This window comes from Euprymna scolopes, chromosome 39 (genome assembly GCF_053919585.1).
Source record: "Euprymna scolopes isolate OS-2025 chromosome 39, ASM5391958v1, whole genome shotgun sequence".
In the NCBI taxonomy this organism is placed as follows: Eukaryota; Metazoa; Mollusca; class Cephalopoda; order Sepiida; family Sepiolidae; genus Euprymna; species Euprymna scolopes.
Genome location: NC_136520.1, coordinates 70,356,885 through 70,374,296, shown reverse-complemented (window position 1 = coordinate 70,374,296; position 17,412 = coordinate 70,356,885). Strand labels below are relative to the sequence as shown.

The window sequence follows — 17,412 nt, the reverse complement described above, 5'->3', positions numbered from 1 at the left end:
TATTGTTCTAATGAATGTGTCTGCAGAGTGTTTACACGTGTGTATATATACAATGTATGTATGTGTCACATATATGTGTCGCAGTCATCTATGTGATGTGTGCATATGCGTGTGTTCGTCTAATGTAGTTTTTTTCTATTGTTCGTTGAATTGGTGCGACAGTGTTTATATTTTAACAGATACAGTTTAACAACGAACATATAACATTTGCAACAGAAAGGGACAAATAACAGTTCTCTGAGGTTTTAACATCGGGCCAATCGGAGAAACATACTCGTCTGGTCCGTTTTTGATTTTGTTTGACGAACAGCTGCAAAGAAGATTCATCCCAAAGAATCAACAAATCTCGAGTTGTCTTTTCAGCAAATTTATTTACCGATGTTTCCCCATTAGAAGCCGCGACGCTGGTCCTAGACTAACGCATTCTGATCTCATCTACTCTAAGCAATCACCGTCCGTGCCCCCTAACCCTCTCTCTTTCTTTCTCTTATTCTCTCTCTCTCTCTCTCTCTCTCTCTCTCTCTCTCTCTCTCTCTCTCTCTCTCTCTCTCTCTCTCTAGCTAGCTAGCTAGCTCTTTTTCTCTGCTCTGACTGCCTTTGCTCTCTCTCTCTCTCTCTCTCTCTCGATTTTTTACTAAAAAACATATTACATATGTTCATTATAAATTATACACATACTACATATGTTCATTATGAATTATAAATTAATTTTATATATTCATTATATATATATTAATTATATATATTCATTATATATATATATCAATTGTATATATTCATTACATATATATATATATATTAATTATATATATTCATTACATATATATATATATTAATTATATATATTCATTATATGTATATTAATTATATATATATTCATCATATATATAGTCATTATACATATATATTCATTATACATACTTATTAATTATATATATATATAAATTCATTATATATATATTCATTATATATATGTTTATTATATATATGTATATATTCATTATATATATGCATATATTCATTATATATATATTCATTATATATATGTATATATTCATTATATATATATTGATTATATATATGTATATATTCATAATATATATTCATTATATATATGTATATTAATTATATATATGTATATATAAATTATATATATTCATTATATATAAGTACATAGATATATATTCAATATGTCTCTATATATATATTCATTATATATATGTATATATTCATTATATATATATTCATTATATATGTATATTCATTATATATATATTCATTATATATATATTCATATATATATATTCATTATATATATATTCATTATATATATATATTCAGTATATATATATATTCATTGTATATATATATATTCATTATATATATGATAATTATATATATACATTATATATATATATTCATTGTATATATATATATTCATTATATATATAATCATTATATATATATATATTCATTATATACATAATCATTATATATATATATTCATTATATATATAATCATTATATATATATTCATTATCGATATATATATTCATTATATATATACTCATTATAGATATATATAAATTCATTATATATATACTCATTATAGATATATATAAATCCATTATATATATACTCATTATAGATATATATATATTCATTATATATATACTCATTATAGATATATATACATTCATTATATGTATACTCATTATAGAAATATATATATTCATTATATATATACTCATTATAGATATATATATATATATTCATTATATATATATTCATTATAGATATATATATACATATATTCATTATAGATATATATATATATATTCATAATAGATATATATATGTATTCATAATAGATATATATATTCATTGTATATATATTCATTATATATATATATTCATTATATATATATATTCATTATATATATATATTCATTATAGATATATATATTCATTATATATATATATATTCATTATAGATATATATTCATTATAGATATATATATATATATTCATTATATATATTCATTATAGATATATATATATATGTATTCATTATATATATATTCATTATATATATATTCATTATAGATATATATATATATATTCATTAGATATATATATTCATTAGATATATATTCATTATATATATATATTCATTATATATATTCATTATAGATATATATATTCATTATATATATATATATTCATTATATATATATTCATTATATATATATATATATATATATTCATTATATATATTCATTATAAATATATATATTCATTATATATATATATTCATTATATATATTCATTATATATATATATTCATTATATATATATTCATTATATATATATATTCATTATATATATATTCATTATATACATATATTCATTTTCATTATATATATATATTCATTATATATATTCATTATATATATATTAATTATATATATATATATTAATTAGATATATATATATTCATTATATATATAATCATTATATATATATATTAATTATATATATATATTCATTATATATATATATTCATTATATATATATATTCATTATATATATATTCATTATATATATATTCATTATATATATATATTCATTAGATGTATATATATATTCATTATATATATATATTCATTATATATATATATATATATTAATTATATATATATACATTATATATATATTCATTATATATATATATTCATTATATATATATATATTCATTATATATATATATTCATTATATATATTCACTATATATATATATTCATTATATATATACATATATTCATTATATATATATTCATTATATATATATTCATTATATATATAATCATTATATATATATTAATTATATATATAATCATTATATATATATTCATTATATATATATATTCATTATATATATGTATATATTCATTATATATATATTCATTATATATATATTCATTATATATACATATTCATTATATATATATTCGTTATATATATATTCATTATATATATATTCATTATATATTTATATATTCATTATATATATAGTCATTATATATATATATTCATTATATATATTCATTATATATATATTCATTATATATATATATTCATTATATATATATATATTCATTATATATATATATTCATTATATATATATATATATTCATTATATATATATATATTCATTATATATATATATTCATTATATATATATTCATTATATATATATATATATATTTATATATATATATATATATATATATATATATATATATATATATATATATATATATATATATATATATATATGAGTAAATGGTAGTTTTCTTGAAATATTACTGGTAAAGGAATATATGGAAGTTTTAATGGCCAACAGCAATGCGGAAAGGACCAGAATTATGAGAGTAAAGGAAATAAAAACAAACAAATAAACGGGTATGTATGAGTAGAGAAACGTCTGTTTATTTATCCATCATTCCTCACCTCGTTGTATTATCATTATTATTATTATTATTATTATTATTATTATTATTATTATTATTATTATTATTATTATTATTATTATGATGCAACTAAGTTGTTGTTTATCCGGTGTATACAAAGTCCGTTAGTGATATGGAATTTTTAATAATTTCGGGAGAAAACCATCTAACCCTTTGAAAAAGAAAACAAAAGTATATTCAAGGCACATCGCTTCAGTTGATCTGGTTAGCTGTTTCCTTTTAGATTAAATTCATAGTATACTTCACGAGCAATTCAAATTGGAGTGTGGCTTATACAGAAATGATGCACTTTTCGTAACAAACTCCACAAATAAGCATTACGAAAAAGCGATTAAATCCTTGTATAAATTCTTTAAAAATTATGTACTTACTATAAAAATTTACCATAATAAAAAATAAAAAAAGTAGTTAATTTCTTAGACGTAACCTTAAATCTTGAAAATCTACTTTGGACCCTATCATAAACCAACCTCCGTACTATATGTCCATAATGAATCAAACCACCCTAAGTCAATATTGAAATCAATATTCCCAATGTCTCTTTAAGAATTTTTAAACTATCTTCTAACAAATCTATATTCAACAAAAACACAAAATATTACAATGGGGCCCTTAAAAACTCAGGATATAAATCACAAATCAAATACTTAAATAAAAATTATAAAAATACAAACTGCATTTAAAACTATAATAAACCTACTAAAAACATAATAACCTTTAATATGGTCATGTCATCCCGCATAAAAATGGCAAAAATAATAGAAATACAATACAAAACCAAATTAAACCGCAGGCATTAGCATCTAACACAAATAAACAACAAACCAAAATCCGTAAGCGTAAAAAAAAGACATAGAGAAATCCTATGGTTCAACCTCCCCCAATATTCTAAATATCTTGAGACAAACATAGCCAGGGAATTCTTTAAAATATTAGAAAAAAAACTTTAAAGCCCCTCATAGATACAATAAAATCTTTAATAAGAACACGGTCAAAGTGTCTTACTCGACTATGCCAAACCTTCATCAAAAAATAAGTAGTTCTAACAACAAAAAAATAATACAAAATGCAAATATAGAAACTATAGCAGGCTGTAACTGTAGAAGAAAAATAAATGTCCTTTACAAGGTGCCTGCAAGATAAAAAATGTGATTTATAGCTGCACAGTATCACAACCCCCAGATATTAATTATATTAATAGCAACCATACAAATCCCTTTTCACATTCTGACGCGACCACACAATTATTAAATAACTGCGCCCCATTAACCAATCTACCAATCAAATGCAACCAAACCTATTACATACCAATACCACTCCTAATCTACCTGACAACAAATATATTAAACAAAATGTAATCTACTTCGGTTCCACATCTGGGCTTATTAAATATAGGTTTCAACGCATCAGCACTCCTTTAAAAATCCTTCCTTGAGAAACCAGACTGCTTTATCTAAACATTTGGCGACTCAATGATAGAAATACTCCCTTCAACTTAAAATGGAATATAATAGGATCATATGAAGCATATATGCCGGGGGATAGATTCTGTGCACTTTGCAGATATGACGCCCTTAAAGTTTCAAAATATAATAAAAATAAACGCATTCTCTTAAATCTAAAAGATGAAATTCTTTCGGGATGCACTCATAAACGTTAGTTTAGTTTCGACAAATTTAAGCAACCATAAATTATAATTTTTTTATTATTACTAATCTATCTTAAAATGTATAATTTATAAACTAATAAGTATTATTATTATAGTTTTTATCATCATAATTATTATTATTATTATCTTATATAATATTTTGACCATTATTTTCTATTTTATTTTATTATCTATTTCACTTTAAATTTATATGTTACTATTTTTATTAATGTAAGTTCTATAAATATTATAATTGCTATTAAAATATTATTTTTATTTGATTACTACCAATAATAAAACTTATAACTAATTAGTGATTATCTCCCTTTGAACAGTTAAATTCTTTATTTTTCTAGCTGAATATAATTACCCCCCCCCCTTTGAAATTCAAATATCTAACTGGATTTCATATTTAGCCTTACTAACCAGTTCAAACTGTTAATATATTTTCCATTGGCGTTTCCTTTGAAAGTTTATATATAGCAACATTTTCAAGCATTCATAAATTACATTTACCATCCAAATGAATGCTTTGACGCTATTATTTACGACTTTTAGAAGGCGAACCATTAAAAGGTATTTATATTTTTGTTTAAAATCTTTATAAAAAATGTAATTTCTTAACCTTACCCTTCAACCCTATTTTATTTTATTTTATTTTCATTTTAATTTTATTTTCATTTTATCTTACTTTGTTTTTCAACATCAAAAAGTAACTATTTTCCTTTATATTTTAAATATTTTCCAGATACATCTGCCTTACCTAAAAATGTTAGTTTTATTTTTGGTGTCTTTAAAAAAAAACACCCAATATTTTTGCTGATGAGGAGACTTTGTTTCAAAAAACTATATGTTAAAATTATTGTCCAAGACTTATTATCTAACTCAATAAAAACATTGTTTCAATTTATTGATTTGTGTGTTCTTCTTTATGAAACCGATTTTTAATTTTAATTTTTAATTATAAAGTATCAATCATCTTACTCAATATTAAAATAGCTCTAGGACATATATGCCTATCGAACTTATTATATATCTGTATTACAACGAGCACTGTTCTTTTTTATTTTAATTGCATTAATTTACTGATACATTAAAATATACTCTGCTCTTCGGGCTGTTCTAATCCCATTAATATATATATATATATATATATATATATATATATATATATATATATATATATATATATATATATATATATATTACTGTTGAGACGATTAATCAGAACCGAAATTGGGAATCGGAAAAATCTGAATTTTTGGAGGTATCTACGTATTCCTCGTATTTTTAAGATGATTATATCAAAAAATCGATAAGGAAGAAAATTATTTATTAAAAAAAAATAAAAATAGAATGTGATGAAAACGATTGTAAGACACAGGAGAGTTCAAAGGGGAGATAAATTTCCGTTTCGATTCAAACAAGATGGCCGCAATTTTTCACCTGCTAACACGATTAAAGTTTTTTTGTTTAATAATTCAGTAATATTCAGGTAATTTCGACTGCATAATTTGGAAGTTACCATTCTAATTTGTTAGAATTGAAAAAAAAAATCAGTAGAAACCATTGTTTTTTTTATCTGAAAAACTCCATTTATCGACTACAAAATTTCGTTCTGATAGTGTAGAACCGCCAATCTCTCTTCTTGAGAATACAGCAAAAATTACGATGAATCACTTTTATTTTACAAGTTTGGAGTCACAGCGGGGGCGATGTATATATATATATATATATATATATATATATATATATATATATATATATATAGAGAGAGAGAGAGAGAGAGAGAGAGAGGGGGGGAGAGAGGTCATTTTTTAGCTTACCGACCCCTCGACATTCACCTCTAATTTGTCGACTTTTAAATGTTTTCGGATACGCTGAGAACGAACATTGCATTTATATTTTGCGCAAACACGCAGTTATCCATATTTGAAGGCATTCAGTATCCAACGTAATCCTTATCATTTTTAATGGCGGCCATTTTGTTTTTCAATAACGAAAAATCGCTAAAAGAAGCTAAATATGCCACATATAACTGGAATACCCCCCTCCTCACCACCGGCGTTGGCGCAAAAAAGAAAGTAAGGTTTATTGGAGGGGGAAGGGGTAAATTCCAAGAAATCTTGAGCAAAAGGAAAGAACGTAAAGAAAATACCACAAATTAAAAACAGTATTTAGAATAATATTTATTAAAATAAATTAAAAAGGTAAATATTACCTTTCGCTACATCGGCCTCTAATTTGTTTTTTTTTAAGGGATATTCGATGTTGCAGGCCACAAATCTGATAATCAAATCCGTGCATGGTATTAACCCCTTTTAATTGATCTAAAAAAAAATTAACTGTTTTTCCATGGAGGGGCGGGGGCGGGTGTGTTGTGGCGGCCGCTCCATGGACAAACGGTTAATTAAACTGCAGAAGCACTTGTTAAAGTACACAAGTTCTATATTTGAATACCCCCTCAAAAAAAAGAACGAAAAACATAAAATAGCTCGTGAAAACTTACTGGCAGCAAAAAAACTTTATTTTATGAAAAATATTTTTGTCATTTAAAATGTTCGCCATGTATTCATGCACCTTGTGAAACGTCAAGTGACTACGCGCGTGCGCGCATTTTAGTAAGAAAATGAAAAAATGAATATAATTAAGAAAGTGAAAAAATTAATGTCCGTTTTTATATCGGGAAGCGGAAAAATATCCGGAAGGTGGGGGGAGGGGGTGCATTTCGGCATTGAAGCCGAAAAAATGTTTTGGGGGCCATGTTTTGGCTCTTTTGGCTCCGTTAGGCTCTTTTTGGTATTTTTTCCTAAATGGGAAACAAGATGCCCGCCAGCAAAAACAATAGTGATTACGTTGGATGCTGAATGTCTTCAAATATAGATAACTGCGTGTTTGCACAAAATATAAATGCGATATTCGTTCTCAGCGTATTCGCGCGCGCGCGCGTGCGTGCGTGCGTGCGTGCGTGCGTGCGTGCGTGCGTGCGTGCGTGCGTGTTAAGCATATCAAATAAATGAGTCTCTCAATCTCTCATATATCCAGTGACGTATTTGGAGAGAGTTAGAAATGAAAATGTACACCTGTTTGGGATATTGTTGTTGTTCATTTTTATTATTTTATATTTATCTATTTATTTATTTATTTATTATTATTATTTTTTATTTTTTTATTTTTTGTCCTAAACACAATGGTCGTCAATTAAGGGGCATAAATCAATTCTATAATCTAAGTGATTATGGCGAGATGTTTTCGTTTTCTTTCTCTGTAACACCCAGTTTAAACGTCCGGTGTGAATGCACCCCTTAAGAATACAACGAAATGAACACCAATCATTGTTGGCGCGAAGTTCGTGCAATCCTATGTATGTTCGGAATTGCAAACAACTTTCGTTTAAAAAAAAAAAAAAGCAAATTTCGCACAAAAGGTTTCCCAACAGCTGTCTTAAATTCCAGAAAAAAAAAGGCAACCGAATACCTGGCCAGACGCCATCAACGTTAACATCAGCTAGGGCATTATGAATTGGATTATTATTAACTAAAGAGAAAGATATAGAATACAGAAGGTTCACGTTTGTAGATTCGCAAATAGCGTACACGTAGCACATCACTTAATAAGTATCGGGCCTAACTAAAAAAAATAACTTTAAGCTAAAATTCGACATTATTCATCAACGTGTTCCCTGGTAAGGGGCAAAAGTGGTCGAAAAACACACGTCTATGGGGTATTTTTTACAATCCACAGAGATTCGAAAAAGTTGTCAAACATTGAAATATATAACAAATAAATGTTATCAAATGCAAGATAAGTTACTCTTCTACCTACATTAAAAAAAGAGGTTTTAATGGTTTTACTATGCCGAGATTATGGTGACGAATATGCCGCTGTGACTCAGAGTGATTGTGCTGAATAAGCTTATTGCGGGAATCGACGTGGTATTGGGCCTAGATGTGATAGACCAACTGGAAGGAGTTACAATTGCTAAAGGTCAGGTGAAGTTTGGCAACCAATGTGTCTGGAGAATAATAAGTGCAACAAGTAGCAACACTATTCAACTGACGAAACCCAGGCCATGTCAGAATGAGGATAAAGATTTTCGAACCTATTTTGATGGTGACAAGTGGACGGTAGAGTGGCAATGGACTGCAGAGCCATCTATATTGACGACCGCGTTAACTGCTACAAAAGCAGATTAAAATAGGAGATAGGGTCACAGTTTGAGAAGGCGGTTGAAAGGTGGATCGACGAAGAAATCTTAATACCATTGCCAGGGAAGGTTAAAGGAATTCTGTCACTCATGGCAGTGGTCTGTTGCGGACCAGGATATAAAATACCCTAACTCGCTACAAGAAAAAATAATGGAACGAATTGAATGAAGAAAACAAAGTACTCAAATGCTGGAATAAAATAAACATGTCGTTTATTTTCGGTGTCTTCGGTGTACACGTGTTCATTCAGCCGTTGACGACTACGCGCGTGGAAGGAAAGGGACTGCAATAGAGAAACGCGATGGCAAGCCGGCCTATAGAAAGAAAGGGTTAAGCTCAGTAGAGTGTCGCGCACATGTCTGTGTCGATGGACCAAAAGCAAAGGGGGAGATAGAGTGACGTTAGAGCACGCGGTCGGTTCGTCGACTAAGCAGCTCAAACGCTGGTCCGGACGAAAAAAAGGGAAGTTAACAGGTTTTGTTGACTTTTATGCTGGAGTTGGTGTTCTGGGTGCGCATGTCTGGTTTTCACTTTAAAGGAAGTGACGTCACAGCTCGGGTGTGTGTTTGTGCATGAATGTGAGTGTGTGTATGAGGCTGTGTATATGCGTGCGTGTGTGTGTGCGTACGTGTGGGTGTGTATATGTGTGGGAAAACATGTTCGAACAGGTTCAACCTACCTAGACGAAAATCAAGCCAGTGTTGGATTTCCGGGAGTTGAACAAATATGTGGCTTTCCACACCAAAGATGGAATTGACGCGTGTGGAGAAATTATGAGAGAGTAGAGGAGAATGGAACGGGCAATTAAAATCGTGAACTTAAAGTCGGCCTACCTTCAAATTCATGTAGACAAAAAAACTATGGCGGTATAAAGGTCGGATTTATTGTTTGGCCAGATTAGGATTTGGTCTGAATTTTGCACCAAAAATTATAACGACAGTTCTTAAGATTGTGTTGACCAAAGATGCTCTTATATCGATGATCTACTGGTGGACGAGACTGGGGTGACGGCGGAAAGGGCGAGAGGCCGTGTAAAAACGTATGGACTGACAGCTAACCCGTCCGAATCGTTGGAAAACGGAATGGATATGGGATTGAGATTACAGCGGAATAAGGCAAGAAGTTGATGTTTGAACGAAGAAATGAGATCCTCGAAGCCAATGATGGCCTAACCAAGAGCGAACTTTTTTTGATGTGCAGAAAATTATTTCACTTTTACTCCTTAGTCAGATGGCTGCTGACTGCATGCAGTTTTATCAAAAGGCAGACCAGTACGAACCGATGGGAAGATGCAAGTGACCAAACATGGATGGTCGACTATGAAACCAATTCTTGATCTTGGGAGGGGGCGTGTGATTAAAAAGTAGGACAACCGTGTTTGTGCGCAATCTGTGGAGTGCCATGTAGACAAGAAGAAAAAAATGGCTGCCATTATTCTCTATATATGTTTGTAATGTTGTCACGTGACATGCAAACGAGATGCTTCCGGTTGAATATAAAAAGCCTGATTTTTCAGAAATGGGATTATTATTGATTTCAGAAATTCAAGTGTAATGTGAGCAGACATATTGCTGCTCACCTCCCTTCATAATATCCCTCCAGCTTATGTCCCCGATAGTAGCCCCTTACTTCAAAGTGGCACTGTGCCTTGTTTGGCGTGAAAATTGAATGAAAAAAAATAATAAAAATAATTTTAAAAATTGGATGTTAGAGGAGCAAGTTTTGATTGCCGAGCGTCGAGATTTGGAGAAGTGAGTGCGGTTTTGGTAGCAGTGTGCTTTTAGGTGAAAGTACGGAATAGTTACAATACACCCGCCAGCCCAGTAACATAAGTGCATAAGTACCAATAAAGTAATTTTTAATATCGTATTCAACTAAATCCATAACAAATTGCACTTGAATAAATGATTTATTTTATTGATGCTACACCGTAATCACGTGATTAAAATTTTAACAGACGAAACATTGGATGTCAAAAGAGTACGGAGTTCCAAAAAATGACCTAATTTTATTTTTGTTCCCACCACAAAAACAGAATGAAACCAAATAATAATAAAATAATTATTTTATATAAGAAATTTAAGATTCAAAATCCTGAAATAAAAAAAAAAACTCCCTATTAGATGTAACTCTGCTATTAGTCAGACAACCACTTTTGATGGTTAATTATAAAGTCAAGAATTAATAAATTCAAAACTTGTTTTTAATACACTTGGTATTCCTGACTGCAAGACAAATTCACTAAAACCACATAGACTTGTTCTCCTTAACACGCACACGCGAGGCGATCGCTTTATTTACGTTAGGGACAGAGATAGAAAACGATACCATCTACAGGAATTTACAATAAACAAAAGAAAGTAAGAGCAGATAACTCTAAATATTTACCCTATAAAACAACGGATATCTGATCTTTTAGAAAACATGGTGCAAAGGAGATAACTCTTAGCAGACTGACTCATTAATACTTCAACAAAAAGCATATAATAAATAATAGGATTAGCATGATAAATTTCCATGCTAAAAAAAAAAAAAATGATAGAGTCGAATTTTCCATCTAACATTAAAAGAGGACTACGTGTCAGAATAAGCAGATGTAGCAAAGTGGTAGAGAGAATCATGTCTCTTTCACCAGAGAAAGCTGTTGGGCTTTTCGACAGCTGTTCCTCCTTCCTTCTATTGGAAAGCGGTAGCGTCTGTTTTATACGTGTACATATGTGTGTTCTAAAGAATAAATTAAAAAGAAAAATAAAGCTCAATCGTATTCGTTGGTACTTCTTTTTTTTTTTTAATCGCGTTCATAAAAGTAGTTTATTATTATTATTATTATTATTATTATTATTATTATTATTATTATTATTATTATTATTATTACTACTACTACTACTACTACTACATCAGCACTGAAATTAAGTCGATGAATCCTACAAGTAAACATCGAACCCCTAATGTGGGGATTCAAGAAAACGGCATCAGATTATCTGTGCTTCCAATCATATTTTATGTTAACAAATTCAACGCATCTTTTTGTGTTTCTTTCTCACGAATTATAGTCAAACCCAAGTCTTTTTCTGCTGATGAGTCAGTCACCGCTTACCAAAGCAGAGATAAGTTAAAAGCATTTATACGTTGGACGATGATCGCTGCTACGTAAGGATTGAAAATAGTCTTTAGAATGAGCAGAAAATTACTGTGATTTTCAAAGAGAACAGCTCAACAATGTTTGTTTGCATTGGACTTGAATGTGATCATGCTGTAGTCGGTCGGAAAGCGGACTCGTAGCATGTCTAGAATCCTTATTCCAATTTCTGATCAATATCCGTTATATGATTCTGATTGTAGAAAATGACTAAAATGTAATATTCAAGCTTAAGGGGTTTTAAGAAGAAATTGAAATTCAGGGAATCTTGCTTAATTGTTGGCTAATGAATATGGATGAAATTGAATGAAAATCTGAACTTTTTTTTTTTTCAAATAGGAGTTTTTGTGTCTATATTAGATATCTTATTCCTCAATTGGGATGTTCTTAGAAAAGAAACTTTGTTCATGGTAGTCCCGCTTGGTATTTTGGTACAAAGAGAGAGAGAGAGAGAGAGACAGACAGACAGACAGACAGACAGACAGAGACAGAGAGACAGAGAGAGAGAGAGAGAGAGAGAGAGAGAGAGAGCGACAGAGACAGAGAGAGAGAGTTCTTTGCAGTGAATGGGATTAGAGCTCAGTCATTTAATAAGTTTGTGTTCATATCCATTTTTTTTTTCGCCTCCGAATCCAAAATCGTCATTTGTGAATTTCTGTTGCTTTCACCCATACTTTGTTTCGTATTGCCACGTGACGCTATATAATTGGAAAAATAAAAAACATTCACAGTAAAAACTCATCTAGCTACAACCACTGCAAAGAATTTTTCGTTTTTCCTCGATCTACTTAAAACTAAATGGAACTGTCGTCAACAAATTTTATTTCCAAGAACTTCTCATCTGCATTCAACAATACCGCAGGGCTGCTTCCCAGACGAGTACAACATGATCATGTTCAAGCCTAATGTAAACAAATTCTTGTCAGGCACACTTCAAAAATCAAATTCTGAACATTTGAATCATTGTTTCAAATCCTTTCAATGGTTTTGGTCATCACCAACTGACAATCTCATTAACGGGTGGTCTTCCGGCCTTGATAAATGGTGACTCATTTGTGTGAGAAATATTCGATTTATTATCGGAGTTTGTACACTGACACACGTATCATCTTGGGAAATTTCCCTCATATTGCTCTACGTGTTCGTCGATCCAACGGCCAATGTGATCGGATATGTTATCATTTCATGTTCGTCCGAAATTAATAACTTGGCAAGATTAGCAGCATTACGACAAAGAGATCGTCGTTGCTGGAGAGCATCTTACAAATGCTAGAGTGATCATCAACAGATTATCAGTTCTGCAACGTCTCTAATGCTTACATTTGTCGAATTCATTTCAAAACAATGACGAACAGCAAATCTTCTGACTCCTCTCTGACCTTTAAGTGCGAAAGCACCAATTAACCTTCACTTGGTGTCCTAACCATTGCAGTATCATCGGTAATGAATCAGCTGATGTCCACGCCAAAAAGAGATCCACTACAGACCAGGCTGAGATCGATTACCATTATGAGTCAGCAAATGTGGCTATAACACGAATGACTTAGAGGAGACTGGGCGTTTCACAATAAAATCAAACTTATCTATAGTTACCGAGATAAGCTTAATCGTCTGGCATAGACAGAGCTAAGCAAAAAGGAACAAGTGACACTGAGTCATCTGTGAATCAGTCAGCACTCGGAATTAAAGCACTGGTTCACCAAAATCAACTAGGCAGTCAGCATCATCTGTAGAAAGTGTGGCCTAGAGGAAGAGATCATGGGTCATACAATTATCCCTGCATCCAACACTCTCCAGCTGAACCCCTACTTCCGGGCACCCTCTTGGCAGACCCTATCCTTGCCCTATTCATCTGAAGGAAGTAGACCTCTAAGGCTAATCTTGATGTCTCCAAATCAACTACAAACAGCTAATAATTAGGGCGGTGACAATAGAATATTCTTTTCATTCTTTTGACTCTCGGGTATATATCCGACACAGTTAGACACAATTAATCAACTGAGAACCACATATTATTTATATAAATATGTAAAAACATATAAGATATTAACGGATATATATACTCAAGAGTCAAAACAATGAAAAGAATATGCTGTTGTCACAGCCCTATTAATAAGTGATGGATAAGTGGTGACTCCTATATTAAAAAAAAAAAAAATCCCAACCGTCTTGTTGCTCCACGTTCTCTTCCTCCTGAACAACAACAGCAGCAGCAGTGGCAGCAACAAGCCGCCATTAACATTGTTTATAATTTGTGCTTGACTTCTGAACTGGATTCTGATCCGTGGCAGCATTTAACTTCGTTTTTGATCTGCCCAATCAAAGGCGGTGTTTCATGCAAGCTGAGTACCTGACCCAAAGTTTATGAAAGGGGAGCACTCATTAGGATTCTGCCTGAATCATTCATGTCACTTTTTCAAACCCCACCCCCACCCCCAATCTTGTTTAGACAAAACACCATGAATAAATATTTGAAGATATAAAGAACTTGAAGCATAAAATCTTTTTTCCAAAATGAACAGATTCGGCATCAAATAATCCAAAAAAAGGGTTAATATGCTGAAAAACAAAACAGCCAAACTAAACATTATGAATAAATATTTGAAGATAAATAATAACTACATTTTATACATCAATTCTAATTCTAATAGTTTCTTCCCTCGAACAGCTAGACTTTGGAATTCCCTTCCTGATGAATGCTTCCCTAGCTGTACTGATATGCAGAAGTTTAAATGTAACATAAACAAACGTCTTATTAATCTTTCCTAGACATGACCCCAAATAGTAGCCCCTTACGTCCAAGGGGTGATATATCTTGTAAGGGGTGAACATGAATAAAAAAAAATTTTTTTAATTCAAATCAAACATTGGAAATTGATTCTTTGGAAACAACATTGCCAGTTAAGAAAAAAAGAAAGAAAGAATTGTGAGACCCACGTGACCCCCCCCCTGTTCAACAACTGCTGCACGCCAACATTGTTTCCATGGTCTTCTTCTCCTTCGTTTTTGCTTCTGGCCGTGTTGTTGTCTTTCACATCAGCGGCTGTCCAGAGGGTGCGTAAGGGTTCGCAAGTACAAAAAGATAAAATGCAAACATCAGTTGCACTCTGGGTGTATGTGTGTGACACCATCAACTCTTTGAATGCTAGGCTTCACATTTACGTTTGTTGTCAAGGCTGTGTTCATCAGTCTTTAGATCAATTCATTTCCTCGTCTCGATCTCCTAAAGATCTCTCGATCTTGTCCAAGCTGCAATCTGCATTCTACTGTGTCTAACTGGTAACTATCATCAACTGTCACAGACCCAAGACTATCTGTATTGTCCCTAACTCTTGTAAAACTCATGACCACTCCTCAAACTGCCCGTAAACTAACTTTATATATGTGATCCTTTTGTTCACGTTATTGCCACACTTTGACCAACAATCCTATGTCAGCTTCATTTTGTGTTCCTTTGTGAATAACTTCCTATCAGTTGTTCTGCTGATAAACCTATTTCTTCCCCACTTCCCAACACTGAGGAGGGGATCCGCCGATAGTACCACAATATGATGACAAATGAACTTCCTCTGATTCTCTAGTTGATTTTTTAGTAAATGTGTTTAACCTAATAACGAACCAGGTTATTTTATGATTTCCTTTTCCACTTCACTTCCGGTTTTCATTACCCATGTTAAGAATACTTTTTGCTCCGAATAATAATGTCATTATTTAGAAAAGCTGTTCTTAACAAGGGAGGGGGAGGAGGGCATTTTTTTTACCTATTATATACTTTCGTTTAGCAATTTACTAAACAAAAGACATCATAGAAAATCACATATAAACGACAGACCAACAGGAAGTAAAGTGCAAACAGTAATCGTATAGATAACCACCGATCGCATTTCCCTGTCATTAGAATCACGCTTTATAAAAGATAAACATTTGTGTGAAGATTTATACAGTTTGGACCCAGCAAAGTCTACAACTATTGCTAAGAAAAGCATAAAAAAAGATGGAAAAGTATTATCTATGTATTAATACGATAGCGTGTGTGTTCTTTTGTGTGTCACGCTTACATCCGGGTCGTTTAATTGTTATGTTCTTCTATTTCTTGTCATAAATAATTTTATCAAGAATTCTTCATAAGTTTTGGTTTCGGTTATAGCTGAAGGAATTCAAGATGATGATTGTATTATCCATATTACTTGAATCTTTTGGATTGCTGTTCTCATCTGGAGTGTTATTTTCACAACGTTTACTGTAGTAAACGTGGTGTAGTGGATAAAGTACTTGGTAAAATTCAATTATCAGTTACACTTTTCTAGGGGACAGGGGTTCAATCCTCCATGCGAGCAACACTCAGAAATACACCTGTGATTTATTTAAGACTTCTGGCGGACTAAACAAGAACATGCTACCTCTATGGATTAAATAAAAGGTTTAGTTCGAAATTCCATGCAGATTCTCAAGTTTGATACACCTGAGGAAGGTTGAAGCTTACATCGGCATAAACGTTGTGAAAATAACACTCAAGATTAGAACAGTAGTTCAAACGATCTAAATCATATGAATTATCGATAAGTTCACTCAATCATCAAGTGAACTCAAACAAATGCTCCTTTGACAGTTTGATCTTAATAAAATGGATTACTTGAAATATAATTTTGTGCTTTTGAGCTATTAATGTGTATCATGCACTAATCATTTAGAAATTTGTAAAATCTATAAAACTGAAATTGTCTGTCTGTCTGTGTATATGTGTGTGTGCGTTTGTGTGTGTGTGTGTGTGTGTGTGTGTGTGTGTGTACATTTCCCTACCAAACTACTCTATCAATTTTCGGTCTTTGAACATTTTACCAAACTCCTCCGCCAACTTTGGGTCTAAACACTTGAAATTTTAG

At 30.8% G+C, this 17,412-nt stretch overlaps 1 protein-coding gene across 5 annotated transcripts in view; it reads right to left on the bottom strand.

The window, feature by feature from the left end:
* LOC145263845 (uncharacterized) overlaps nucleotides 1-17,412 on the bottom strand; it is a 624,663-nt gene that overhangs the window by 25,126 nt on the left and 582,125 nt on the right. The window lies entirely within an intron of this gene.